Source organism: Pelophylax lessonae (assembly GCF_965119305.1).
Source record: "Pelophylax lessonae genome assembly, chromosome: 12".
Classification (NCBI taxonomy): domain Eukaryota; kingdom Metazoa; phylum Chordata; class Amphibia; order Anura; family Ranidae; genus Pelophylax; species Pelophylax lessonae.
In genome coordinates this window covers 85,891,504-85,906,608 of record NC_138779.1, presented here as the reverse complement: position 1 = coordinate 85,906,608, position 15,105 = coordinate 85,891,504, and the positions used below count along the sequence as shown (strand labels likewise).

Genomic DNA, 15,105 nt, shown 5'->3' with positions numbered 1-15,105 from the left:
TTAAAATTACTTAAAAGTCATATATTAATTTCCACATTGTATTTCAATTATTTCTAACTTACTCCTATTATTCTGACAAATCTTGAAGTTTGAAAACTTACTTTGTGAAGAGTCTTACACATACCTGAATTCTGTGACATGTATTCACTATGCCCAGTGTGTAGGCACTGCTGTGTCACACATTTCACAGAGTTTGCCTTCCGAACTACAGAGGAGCCGAGAAGGAGGAGCTTGAGGGGGCAGAATCAGTATAGGAATCACAGCTTGCAGGCAGCAAGATACCATGGGATATATAGTCCTTAGGAATTGAAAGTAAACAGCAGAGGAGAAGCTGCAAAGCATGCTGCGAATTAAGGAAGTTGTAGAAAGAGATGGCCAGCAGGCAGGCAGCAGTCACAAAATGAATGGAGATTTTTCAACTAAGCGTAATTGGATTGTCAAAAATAACTACTGTTTATGTTGCTATATATACACAATGCTGATGTTATTAAATGAAAGTGTGTGTGGGGTGCTAAGGGGTGTTCAAACCACTTTAACCCTACTCCTCTAGGAGAACCTTTTTCAGTAATGCCATTAACCACCTTCAATATCTTCTACCTCAATCGACACAAAGGGGGAGCCTTCAGGGCTATGTCAAATAAACATGCCCTAACAGAGCACCCGGCTGGGGTGACCAGTCTCCTAAACAGGAAATGCAGCCGCTACAACAATTCCTGATAAACTCATGGTAAAAGCCAAAAGTTCAGAATAGCTGCTCCAGGTGAGCTGAAGAGAAAGACCTTGTGAGGGTAAGATCAAGGGTGCCGGTGTTCCGTGAAAAAAACCACACCCGTGAAAATTCCCTACCCTCGTCACTTCCGATGCACTTATGTCATTGAACAGCTGAGGAGCTTAGCATTGCCCATTATCAAAGGTCCAGAGGGTAGGGAATTTTCACGGTAGTGTGTTATAACGTTACACCGCATCAGCTGTTGCCGCAGTTACATTAAAACATCTCGGCTGCAACATAAAATCATCTCCGCTCCTACCCCTGTCACTTCCCTGATTTCGGCTACTAAATGTAAAAGCGGCGGATGTATGAAAATATAAATCACGGAGATCTCGGCTCAGTGATTTATATTTTCATAGACCCGCCGCCGCTTTTACATTTAGTAGCCGAGATCAGGGAAGTGACAGCGGTAGGAGCGGAGATGATTTTATGTTGCAGCCGAGATGTTTTAATGTAACTGCGGCAACAGCTGATGCGGTATAACGTTACAACACTCTACCGTGAACATTCCCTACCCTCCGGACCTTCGAGCATGCGCAATGCTAAGCTCCTCAGCTGTTCAATGACGTTCCAGGAGCTGTGAGCATGCGCACTGCTAAGCTGCTCAGCTGTTCCATTACGTATATAAAAGGAAGTGACGAGGGTAGGGAATTTTCACAAGGTAGGGTTTTTTAACGTTACACCGATCTGTATAAATGCATGTGAATGAAAAGTTCTGGGAAATCGCTGCACTCCTTTTCAAGAAGTGCAGCAATTCCAGAAGTTTTTATTGGCGTGCATTACAGTGAAAGCCACTGACTTGAAGCAGTGCCTCAACAACAAAGCTAGGGTACTTTCTTCAATTATAAAAAAAAAATTCCCCAACTGCAGCTTTAACCACTTTAACTCCAGCCACTGTGATGCTACTGCGGCACAGTGGCTCGTTCCCGTCCAGCGACGTAGACCTACGTCGCTGGACTCCTCCCCCTGTAGGCGGCGCTCCCGCTGTTTTCAGTCACAGAGGGAGTCGGGCCAGGGGAGGAGCAGCGGCGATCGCCGCTGCTCTGCCCCGATCGTCGGGGAATCGAGTGAGGAGATCCGCCCGCCTGTGTAAACAGAGCGGGCGGATCTCCTAAGTGACAGGGACTGACAGATCGGAGTGTTCAGCATAGCTGAACATCCGATCTTTCCTTCTGTCACATAGTCACCTCCCCCCCCACACGTCAGTAAGCACCAGGCATACATTAACCCCTCCCTCTCCAATAAAATTAACCCCTTCACTGCCAGTGTCATTTTTACAGTAACAGTGCATATTTATAGCACTGATTACTGCAGTAATGTCACTGGTACCCCCAAAAGTGTCAAAAATGTCAGTCAAGGGTCCGATCTGTCCGCCGCAATGTCGCAGTCCCGCAAAAAAAAAAAATTGCAGATCGCCGCCATTACGCGTTAAAAAAAAAAACACCAAAAATGACAGAAATCTTTCCCGTAGTTAGTAAACGCAATAACTTTTGCGCAAACCAATCAAAATACGCTTATCGTGATTTTTTTTACCAAACATAGGTAGTAGAAAACAAATTGGCCAAAAATTTTAAAAAAATTTGATTTTTACATTTTTTTGGGGGGGAATTTCATATAAAAAAATGTTAAAAATATTGTTATTTTTTCAAAATAAACGCTCTTTTTTTGTTTATAGCGCAAAAAGTAAAAAGCGCACAGGTGATCAAATACCACCAAAAGAAAGCTGTTTGTGGGAAAAAAAGGACGTAAATTTCGTTTGGGTACGGCGTCGCACGACCGCACAATTGTCAGTTAAAGTCGCACAGCGCCGAATCGCAAAAAGTGGCCTGGACGTAAGACAGCAAAATCCTCCGGTGGTAAAGTGGTTAAAAGTAGCACAGGAATAAAAATGAAAAAAACTGCTATTATTCTTATTCTGGTGCAATGGCTCCCCATATGTATATTTCTTAAAGCTTGCAATGCTACATTTAACATACTGATAACAAAAGCTGTAAATGTGCCGCAAAGTGGCATCAAAATTAGTTACTGCTATGCAGATGGCAGTATCAGAAGATGCAATTCTAGCAGTAGCTTTCCTGTGAAAGTTATAAACTTGTACAACACAGAGATATTCTTATCCAACACAGAGATATTCTTATCCAAGTCTAAGTACCCGAACTTAAAAAAAAAAAAAAAAAAAGTCTAATTTTACTCAATCAAGTGCTATCATAGTAAGTGTGGTCACTGTGTGGTTCATCAGAGTGAACCTCTAGTAAAACTAGCTGTTCTGCATTAAGGCAGGAACAATAACATTTATCCAGAATGACTAACTATGTAACTATGTAACTATGTAACTATGTATAAACAGGCAATAGAATCGAAAGAAAAATGATATATTATTACCTTTACCCATGAGTATCTGCAGTGTAAATGAATAGAATCCATTTCATACTCCTTAAAGCTCCCAAAGTGTAAAACATCTGTCTAGATCCACTTTGAGAATGAAAGTTGCCTGGCCAAGGTACTCTGCAGTGACACTTTGGTCACACACATGAAAGCTGTCAATGGTTAACCACACCAGATAGTTACCACTCAACAGAGGAAAAAAAGAAAAAGTCACCCCACAAAACGTCACAGCCTGAATTCAAACACAGCTGACCGTTCTTATGAATATAGATCGTGGAGATCAAATGCACCCAGACAATGAATAAAAGAGAATCTTTCTGACATAAAGGGCATCTATCATGATGCAAAATACACGGAACTGCTGCAAACGTAAGCGACCATACTTCTCATTCAAACAGTAGCCCAGTGGTATCAATGTTCAGCTTCACTGCTCTTGTACTAGCATATACTGTAAGAACTAAAGCAATTTACTAGCACACACACAGTATAGATCTAAAACCCCGTCATACATAAACAGTGATGTATATACAATATCTCACAAAAGTGAGTACACCCCTCACAGTTTTGTAAATATTTTATTATATCTTTTCATGTGACAACACTGAGCTCCGGGTTCACATTAGTGCGATCACGGAGATCACATGTAATTTGGAGTGCACTGCTCCTAAATTACATGCGATCTCATGTGCGGTGCAAATTTCAGCCATACACTTTGTATGGCTGAATTTGCACCGCATCCGCACTAAACACGCACCTGACCCTTTTTTTTTTATCCGCAGCAGAATTGGATCGCATAATGGTTCACACTAGTGCGATCCGATTCTGTGCGAACTTACAGATCACACTGCGATATGAGATCGTCACTGGGGGTGTCGTTAACTTTTAATTGACACCCCTTGCGTATCGCATATGGCATATCATTGAAGTCTATGCAGGTCGCTCCGGGTCGCCCCAAAGAAGCTCCGGACCCTTTTTCTAAGTCGGAGCGACTTGTGTCGCTCCTATTAGAATGGGTCCACAGCTTCTCTATGGAAGGCGACCTACGGCGACCTGTCAGGCGACCAGGTCGCCTGACAGGTCGCCCCAGTGTGAACGGGCTCTTACTTTGTGAGTATGATGTGTATATTGTCTTATTTAAATAAATTGTTTTAAAGATAATGCGCTAGCTAGGCTGGTGCGCCCTCTGTACCTTTTCTTTTTAAAATTGTGGTGCCATTAAGCTGTAATGGCATCGCAATCGCGTCCCGCGTTTTGCTGGGAAATGGAATCATGCGCGGTATCACCTAGTGGTGAATGGAGCCTACACATAACCAACTTACTAATACAGCCGCAAGAAAAAGTATGTGAACCCTTTGGAATGAAATGGATTTCTGCACAAATTTGTCATAAAATGTGATCTGATCATCATCTAAGTCACAACAATAGACAATCAGTCTGCTTAAACTAATAACACACAAAGAATGAAATGTTACCATGTTTTTATTGAACACACCATGTAAATATTCACAGTGCAGGTGGAAAAAGTATGTGAACCCTTGAATTTAATAACTGGTTGAACCTCCTTTGGCAGCAATAACTTCAACCAAACGTTTCCTGTAGTTGCAGCTCAGACGTGCACAACGGTCAGGAGTAATTCTTGACCATTCCTCTTTACAGAACTGTTTCAGTTCAGCAATATTCTTGGGATGTCTGGTGTGAATCGCTTTCTTGAGGTCATGCCACAGCATCTCAATCGGGTTGAGGTCAGGACACTGACTGGGCCACTTCAGAAGGCGTATTTTCTTCTGTTTAAGCCATTCTGTTGTGGATTTACTTTTATGCTTTGGGTCATTGTCCTGTTGCAACACCCATCTTCTGTTGAGCTTCAGCTGGTAGACAGATGGCCTTAAGTTCTCCTGAAAAATGTCTTGATAAACTTGGGAATTCATTTTTCCTTCGATGATAGCAATCCGTCCAGGCCCTGACACAGCAAAGCAGCCCCAAACCATGATGCCCCCACCACCATACTTCACAGTTGGAATGAGGTTTTGATGTTGGTGTGCTGTGCCTCTTTTTCACCACACATAGTGTTGTGTGTTTCTTCCAAACAACTCAACTTTGGTTTCATCTGTCCACAGAATATTTTGCCAGTACTGCTGTGGAACATCCAGGTGCTCTTGTGCAAACTGTAAACATGCAGCAATGGTATCCTCCCATGAAATCCGTTCTTGTTTAGCGTTTTACGTATTGTAGATTCACTAACAGGGATGTTAGCATTTGCCAGTGACTTTTGTAAGTCTTTAGCTGACACTCTAGGATTATTCTTCACCTCACTGAGCAGTCTGTGCTGTGCTCTTGTAGTCATCTTTACAGGACGGCCACTCCTAGGGAGAGTAGCAGCAGTGCTGAACTTTCTCCATTAACTGCTTGCCGACCGCCGCAAGTAGATTTACTGCGGCGGTCAGCCCCTGCCAGGCAGAGTGACGTTAATTAACGTCACTAGCCTGGGAGGGTCTGGGGAGCGAGCGCGCGCCCGCGGAGGCGCGCTCCCGCTCACGCGCGGTCACGCACCCCCCCGCGCGTGTGACCAGTGGACCCGATGTCCGCCGGCCACTCGGCGATCGGCGGGGGAGAGGGAGAATGTCAGGCAGCTTGTGTAAACAAGCTGCCTGTCATTCTCCTCGCTGTAAAGACACTGATTACACGGATCTAGTATGTAGATCCGTTGATCAGTGTCCTTACAGCTAGAGCCACAGCCAATCACAGTAAGAATCACGCCCCTAGGGACACACACAGCCCCTCCCTCCCAAATAAAGTTAACCCCTTCACTGCCAGTGTATTTTTACAGTAACAGTGCATATGTATAGCACTGATTACTGTAGTAATGTCACTGGTAACCCCAAAAGTGTCAAAAATGTCAGTCAAGGGTCCGATCTGTCCGCCGCAATGTCGCAGTACCGCAAAAAAAAAAAATCGCAGATCGCCGCCATTACGCGTTAAAAAAAAAAACACAACAAAAATGACAAAAATCTTTCCCTTTGTTAGTAAACGCGATAACTTTTGCGCAAACCAATCAAAATACGCTTTTTGCGATTTTTTTTACCAAACATAGGTAGGATAAAACAAATTGGCCAAAAATGTTAAAAAATTTTGATTTTTACATTTTTTTTTGGGGAATTTCATATAAAAAAATTTGAAAAATATTGTTATTTTTGCAAAATTGTCGCTCTTTTTTTGTTTATAGCGCGTGATCAAAAAATCGCACAGGTGATCAAATACCACCAAAAGAAAGCTCTGTTTGTGGGAAAAAAAGGACGTCAAATTCGTTTAGGTACAGCGTTGCACGACCGCGCAATTGTCCGTTAAAGTCACGCAGTGCCGAATCGCAAAATACCCCCTGGTCTTTTAGCAGGAAAATCCTCCGGGGCTTAAGTGGTTAATAGACAATTTGTCTTACCGTGGACTAGTGAACAGCAAGGCTTTTGGAGACACTTTTATAACCCTTTCCAGCTTTATGCAAGTCAACAATTCTTAAATCGTAGGTCTTCCGAGAGCTCTTTTGTGCGAGGCATCATTCACATCAGGCAACGCTTCTTGTGGGTTTTTTATAGGGCAGGGCAGCTGTAACCAACACCTCCAATCTCATCTCATTAATTTGACTCCAGTTGGCTGATATCTCACTCCAAATAGCTCTTGGAGATTTCATTAGTCTAGGGGTTCACATACTCTTTCCTGCACTGTGAATGTTTACATGGTGTGTTCAATAAAAACATGGCAACATTTCATTCTTTGTGTGTTATTAGTTTAAGCAGACTGTGATTATCTATTGTTGTGACTTAGATCAGTGGTCCTCAACGCCGGTCCTCAGGGCCCACTAACAGGCCAGATTTTAAGTATTACCTTGGAGAGATGCAGACTAGAGTACTGCAATCACTGCGCAGCAAATTATATCACCTGGGATGTATATCAGTTATCTTGCAAACCTGGCCTGTTAGTGGGCCCTGAGGGCCAGGGTTGAGGACCACTGACTTAGATGATCAGATCACATTTTATGACCAATTTGTGCAGAAATCCATATCAATCCAAAGCGTTTCACATACCTTTTCTTGCAGCTGTACTTTACATAGCTGTAAAAGAAAACAACAGCAGTACCAAAGCATCTTAAAGTGGAACTACATAGCATCTGAGCACCACAAACCAAAATGCTATTTAAGCCTGTACCTGCTGAACCTGCCGAGATTCGAACTGTGTATTGGCAGGCTGAATGTACCAAGTTGATTGCTTAACTAGGGTACAACAAGCCTGCAGGGTATTTACTTGCAATTATCGCTAGCAGCTACTTTATATTAGAGTCCACATATTCCTTTTGTGTGCACTTAATCCTGGCCACACATGCTCCAACCGTTCGTGAACCACTCCACCACACACTGCACTCATCCACTCCTCAGGAGGACATCGCACATCTGTGACGAAACACACAAGTCGGTTCCGCTTCTTTTGGAAAACGCGCTGGAGGGCACAGCAGTGTTCCTGGTTTCATGTCTATTCACATTGTAAGTGCATATTTATCTTTTTACTCCTTGGGGTTAAAATAATGTAATTTTTGACTTCCCGTAAAATACATTTTTTTGTGTTCATTGACTGACACAGCTCCTTTGGATTCTTGACCATTGGGTCATACTGCACCCTACAGGAGTAGGACACTAGGCAGGAAAAAAAAAAAAAACTTGGCTACACCTATGGGCTGTCCCAGGAGTTATACTCCCCCACTCTGCTATAGGTACTCAGTTTTGTTACAAGCAGTGTCAAAAGTATTATAACTTCATAGAGGGGTGGGTGCTGTGTCCGTCAACGCACGCAGCAAAATGGATTTTATGGTAAATCAAAAATCCCATTTTCTCTTTTGTTCATTGATGGACTAAGCTCCATAGGATTCTTGACCACTGGGACGCCCCAAGGCAGCAGGCAACATGAGGGATGGGAACAGCAAAAAGTTCCAAGGCTAACCATTAGCTAACCAGGTAACTGGAGCTCAACAAAAACAACTGGAGCCCACCTGAACAATACACCCGTAAAGAGGGAACAGACCCTCTAAACAGCAGCCTGCAAAACCTTGCGGCCAAAGGAAGCATCCGCAGATGCCAACACATCCACTATAAAATTTAGTGAAAGTGTGCATCGGCCACAAAGTAGCCGCCTTGCAAACCTGAGAGACGCCTGACAGAAGGCCCAAGAAGCGCTAAGCACCCGAGTAGAGTGCGCCTTGAAATGAAAAGGAGGAACCTGACCCTTGATTCGAATAGGCCTGAGTCACCATCTCTCTGATCGATCTCGAAATGGTCGCAGAAGAAGCGGACAGTCCTTTTTTTTGGCACATCCATGAGCACAAATAGTGAGTCCAATTTCCGGAAAGAGTCCGTAGCTGCCAGGTACACCCGAACCACATCCAGGGCATGCAATGCAATTGCCTTAGGATGTTTAGGCTTGGGTCACAGGGAAGGCAACACAATGTCTTCATTCAAATGAACTTTAGAAAGGAACAATGGACAGGGGCAAAGAACCACCAAGTAAGGGGTACAACAAGATAACGCTGCCAATTCTGACGTCCTGCAAGCAGAGTTGATAGCCACCAAAAAGGCCACCTTCTGGGACAGCGTATGCAGGGGAATCTCCCGAAATTTTTCAAAGGGAGGCTTCTGGAGAACCGAAAGCACCAAGTTCAGATCCCAGGGCGGTAGAGAAGACCGCACCGGTGGAGTCAAATGTCGAACCCCTTTGAAAAAGGCACGCACCAGGGAGTGCGTGGCCAGGGGTCATTGAAAGAAGACCGGCAAGGCCGACACCTGGCCCTTGATGGTATTCAAGGCCAATTTCTGCTCAACCCCCCGTTGAAGGAAGGTCAAGACCCAAGCCATCGAAAAAGAGCGAGGGTGAACACCAATCGACTCACACCACGAAATGTACGCTTTCCACGTTCGATAGTAGATCTTCCCAGGAGGAAGACTTCCTAGCTTTCAGCAGTGGCAGAATCACTAACCCAGGCAAACCTCCATCCTTCAGCAACTGGCTTTCAACAGTTAAGCCGTCAAAGCCAGCGACTGTAAAGCAGGATGGAAGTTTGGCTCTTGGGACAACCGATCCTCCCTGAGAGGCAGTCTCCAAAGGACGTCAACAGCAGCACTAGGTCTAGGTCAGCGTACCAAGACCAGCGAGGCCAGTCCAGGGCAGAGATGTATAGTAACGAAGTAGAACTACTTAAGTACTGTACTTAAGTACCGAAATGCGGTATCTGTACTTTCCTAGAGTAGAATTTTTTTCTCCTACTTCTACTTTTACTTCACTACATTTTTTCGATGATTTCGATACTTCTACTCAAGTATTTTTTTTTGTGCTGCATAGTTACTCGTTACTTTTAAAAAAATTACCATTGCCAGAACAGTAGATGGCAGGTTGCATAAAGCTCAAAAAAATGTGTATAATGTCATTTGTAAATCAGCGCATACGAAAATAAAGGCTGTGTATAATAAAAGCTGCTATACCAAATCTTTCCAATAAAAAGAAAATATGAAACAAACAAATAAATGGTGCTACAGCGCTTAAAGTGCATCAAGAAACTACTAACAAAACACAGGTTAATTATTTGAATAAATCATTTGAAATAATAAAAAACAATATGATGTTCAAACTTCTGACTTCTTTCTTTAATAACTACATAACACAGTACTTGTACTTCTACTTTCAGTACTTGAGTAGAAATTTTTTTTCAAAACTACTGGTACTTTTTACTTTTAGTACTTAAGTAGCAAATTTTTTGAAAAAACTACTTGCAATACTTAAGTAAAAAAAATGTTGAATACTTTAGTACTTCTACTTAAGTAACTTTTTCTGTGAGCACTTCCACTTCTACTCAAGTCACTTTTTGATCGAGCACTTGTACTTTTACTCAAGTAGAAATTTCGAGTACTTTATACAAGTCTGGTCCAGGGCCACTAGAATGACTGGAATCCCTCCTGCCTCAATCCCCCACAAGAGCCTCGGCAGAAGCTTGATGAGGGAAACCGTAGATCAGACAATACTGGCCACACAGGGCTGCCAGAGCATCTGTTGCGTCCCCCAGAGGATCCTCTGACCGTGCCACGAACCTCAGAACTTTTCTGTTGAGCCGGGACGCCAACAGATCCACCTCGGGGGTGCCCCACCGGAGACATATCTGATGAAATACATCCGGGTGAAGGGACTACTCCCCTTGGGCTAACGCCTGCCGACAGATAATCCGCCTGCCAGTTTTCTACTATGTGTACAGCGGAGAGGGCCAGAATGAAGCGTTCTGCCCACCGTAGATTGCCAGCTACCTCCAGAGCTGCCAACAGACTTTTTGTTCCACCCTGGTGATTAACATAAGCCACTGCCATGGCATTGTCCGACTGAATCCGTACTGGAAACCCCTTAAGACGATCCGTCCAGTGATCCAGGAACAGCCTGATTGACTGGAGTTCCAGGACATTTAATCGGTAGTCTCGACTCTTCCAGTGTCCACACACCCTGAGCGGAACTCCGACCCAGAACACCTCCCCTCCCGGACAGACTGGCATCTGTGGTGACCACTGTCCAATACAAGGGGAGAAAGAATTTTCCCTGTCAAAGAGTCGGAGAGCGTAGCCACCAGACCAGAGACCCTTTGGTTTCCCGGCTCAGCCAGATCGGATTGTCCAGAGACTTTGGACACTTGTCCCATATGACCAAGATCTTCCTTTGCAGGGACCCATCATGGAACTTTACAAACTGAACCACCTCGAAGGTAGATACCATGCGGCCCATCACCTGCATGCAAGTCTGGAAGGAGGACCACCTGCTGGACAGCAGGAGATGAATCACAGCATGCAACTTCTGGAGTTTGTCCAGAGGAAGGAACACTCTGGCTAGAGGCCCAGGAACCAGCGAAAACGTCCCCCTACCCCAGGCACAGGTGAGGGCGCACCTTCATGCTGAAGGGGCCTTGTCCATGGGTCTAGAGAATCCCGCTCTCCGCTTGCCAGAGCAAGGCTGCTTGGAACCTCCCAAGGAGGACTTGAAAGCTTCTGAACCCTTGTCAGTGGACCCTGAGGGACAAAAATACAGAGCCAAGAAGGGCAGGCCAGGTCTGCGACGAGGTTCCCTACCCTTACCAGCCCGCGGAAGAAAAGTACTCTTCCTCCCTGTGGGACTCCTAATGATGTCATCCAGGGTAGCCTCAAACAGGCAATCTCCCTGAAAACGTAGATCAGTTAAAGCCTTTTTAGGGTTCTGGTCCACAGACCAACACTTAAACCACAATACGCGCCTAAGTACCACTTCCGAAACAGACAGCCTAGAAATCAGAGGAGCCGCATCCAAAGAGGTATCCGAGACAAAACTTTAGCCCCTGGACAAACTGGTCTGCCAGTTCAGCAAAGGCAGGAGGAGCTGCTCACCCTCCAGGTCACGGCGCAAAAGTTTAGCCCACTCAGTCAGAGTTTCTGACACCAGGGCAATGGTGAAGACCCGCCTAAGCACCGAACCCGCAACAGTGAACATGTTGCGGGCCACAGCCTTCGCTTTTCTGTCAGCCGGATCCTTAAAGGCCAGCGATTCCTCAACCGGAATCATGGTCACCTTATTCAACCTGGAAACTGTGGGGTCCACCACCAGTGAAACAGTCCAATTTTTAAGAAGGCACTCTTCAAAGGGGTACCGCATCGCAAAGCGTTTAGGAACCACAAAAGGGACGTTTTGGACGCTGCTACTCTTTCGTGACAAATCTGTCAAAATAGGAGGGAAAAGGAAACACTTTCGTCGCTCTAGGTGGCTTGAGAAAGCCAAAGTGGACTGGTGCCTCCGCCGCAGCTTCATCCTCCATTTTTAGAGTTAGCCACACAGACACAATCAGTGCGTCCACCAGCACCTTTTCGTGTGCAGCTACAGGTGGAGAGGAATCATCCTTACTATCAGAAAAGTCGAGGTGCGTGGCTGCAGACCCCGCAGGGTGGGCTACTTCTGCGGCGGCCGAATCCGATTCAGGATCTGAGGAGACGGGGGGGGGGGGGGAAATAGGGGCCCTTTTATTGCTAGCCTGCCTCCCAAAAGCCACCTCCACCCGGGACACAAAGGACTCCACCGTCAGTGCATCAATGGATGGCTGGGACCCCAAGGGCCCTGCAGCTTCAAAGGGGGTCAGGTGGGGAAACGTGCTTCAAAGACTCCCATCAGTATATATAGGTGGACCCCCACACAAAACATGTCAAACACTGCTAAGGGACACCCCCACCGCTCTGGTAGCACCACCGGTCGCCAGCACCAGAGCACCCCACAATTCTGCAGCAGAGAGAGGGAGGAACCACCAGATTCATCACCCCACCAGGAAGGCACCAGCTGCACCAGGATAACACTTGCTCCATGTGTGGCGTCCAGGGAATAGAAAGATCCAGGAGTTAGCAACAGGGGAAAGGGAAACTGCCGCCCAGAGGCCCCTCTGTAATGGCCACCGCTTTGTAAAATGCAGGACCAATAGAAAATGGCCGCCAGCCATAGACTAATACAGGCTTTGACAAAATCGCTGCCCCACGCGGCTCCAAAAGGCTCGCAGGGACCCAGGAGGGATATCTGGGTCTCAGGAATAATACCTGAGGGAAGGGGGGAACCGGACAGAGACCCCCACACAGGTACAGCCCCCCCCCCGCCGATAGCCCAGTCACCGGCACCCTCACCACCATTACAGCACAATGCTTCAGTCCCAGAAAACAGCCCAGACAACCACACTACCCCAGATGGTGGATTGGGGGCTAGATGACCCAACGGGACTACCAGATTACAGGGGGGCCTAACGGGAGAGGAACCCAGGGGTCTGACGGTCCAAGGGAGGGGCCCTCCTCCACCCCAGGGGGACAGCTACTCACCATATTGGGAATCAGGAGGGCACTGCTCCAGACAGAACCTTTACGCTATCGAGATGGGGGGGTTGTCGACCAGGAGGAACGCTGCGACGCAGGCAGAGACTCAGTCACATGTGACCTCGCGAGGAGTTTAACTCGCAGTCCAGCCCCCACCCAGTGGGGCTATGTCGCGGCAGACCCAGCACAGAGCTGTGGTATGTGCGTGCTCGCAGGCCAGACTGGGGTGACCACTGGATCTAGATTATCCAGCCTGGATAAACAGGAAAACAGGAGATAGAAAGAGAAAAAAACTGCCAGGACCAGAGATCCCAGCAAGGAACTAGGTAGGTCCTTACTCCTGACTAGGCAGAAAAAAAACTGAGTACCTATAGCAGAGAGTGGGAGTATACCTCCTGGAACTGCCCATAGACCTAGTCAAGTTATTTTTCTGCCTAGGGTCCTACTCCTGTAGGGGGGCAGTATAACCCGATGGTCAAGAATCCTAAGGATCTGTGTCTGTCAATGAATGAAAGAGAAAAACGTATTACACTATGAGAGGTCTTCCTTTCTTCCTTTTTGATTGGTATGCTGGATACTGCATGGTGGTCCGAGAGGAACAGTGAAATATTTCTTGGTGAGATAGGATCTGGTTTAGGGTGCATACAGCAGAAACTACAACCAGAGTACAACCTGATCCAGCTTGTGAAACATCTGGCTTAAAGAGGTGCATGTAGACTTTATTGTTGCATTCAAGGGGGTCAATATAATCGGATGAGCGCGGTGTGTGATGGAGTGGTTCCTGCAAGTGTGGCCAGGATGAGGCGCACAAGAGCACACAAAAAAATATGCATTAAGGAGCCAATATCTAGGCTTTAAAACCACTTTAAAAAAATATATATTCATTTTTTTCATTCAACCAGCGGTTCCACACATTCAAGGTGGGTGGGGGAATCTTCTCACTGTGCCTTGTATTCTGGCAGTGGAAAGACTTGCTTTCCCTCACAATACACTGATTGAGCAGCAAAAGTCTGACAGGGTGGTTGTACAGAAGTCGATCTACTTCTGTACAGCCACACTACCCATACATGGATCAAAATTCAGCCGGGCCAGACCTTGCTGAATTGGCCGGATTTTGATCTATGTATGGCCGGCTTTAGCAATGTGTCTTCACCAATTTCAACATCAACTCAACAGTGAAACACCAATATTTGGGGAACGAAAGATCATTAAAGCTTTTTCATATCCCTGTGACATATCTCACACCTTTTATCAGAAATAAATGCAGAGGTAGACAAAAACAAATGACTGTCTAGGCAGACTGTTCTGATTTGCAGAGCAGTGACAAAATGTATCTTTAGAGAGATCCGCACCTTTTCATCTATGGTTCCTTACATTGGGCAATAGGATGAAAGGTAAAACATATTAAAGCCTATGTAAATCTTCAACTAGTAAAACAACCCATTTGGTATAAAATAGAAATGAAAGGCAGAACATTTGTGTATAGATCTAAAAATAAATGCATATTATATACACATATATACACACACACACACACACACACACACACATACATTCACACAACCCTTTTTCCCCTCTGTTCTCAGTTGCTTAAGAGCTCGGGGGAAGAGAAACAAAAGGACACGGAGCTTCCCAGTAAAAGGTTGTGGGAGGGGAAGGGGGGTGCAAGGACAAGTCTGATCATTGGAGGAGAGCAGGCTCAGCACAGCTAGAGAATTGATCACAGTGCGCTCTAATGCACATATCCGGAATATGAAATGTTGGGTTTTACACAAGGCCTTTGGGCTGAATCTGGCCCAGCAGACCATTTTATTCAGCCCTCGCACCTCTCCTGCAGCTGCAGGAGAGCTCCAATCCTCCTATAATAACCCATTATTACAGACTTAGGCTCCATGTACACGGGACGTTGTTAAAAGTCCCTTTGAATGCTGGAATTTTTAGGACGTTTGAAACGTCCGTTCGGTCGCGTTTGTACCCGCGTTTAGCGGCGTTTGGGGGCGTTTGCGTTTAGAAGCGTTCCTAGAGGTCAAAAAAATTATTCCCCTTTAAAATGGAAAAACGCGAACG

At 45.6% G+C, this 15,105-nt stretch overlaps 1 protein-coding gene across 2 annotated transcripts in view; it reads right to left on the bottom strand.

The window, feature by feature from the left end:
- NADK (NAD kinase) overlaps positions 1-15,105 on the bottom strand; it is a 214,807-nt gene that overhangs the window by 182,864 nt on the left and 16,838 nt on the right. The window contains exon 1 of one of the 2 annotated variants that reach the window (XM_082274345.1): positions 3,152-3,276. The exons of the other annotated variant lie outside the window; for it this stretch is intronic. The gene's annotated coding sequence lies outside the window, so the exon portion shown is untranslated. Of the gene's footprint in view, positions 1-3,151; positions 3,277-15,105 lie in introns of those variants that run through there. 2 annotated transcript variants of the gene reach the window in all.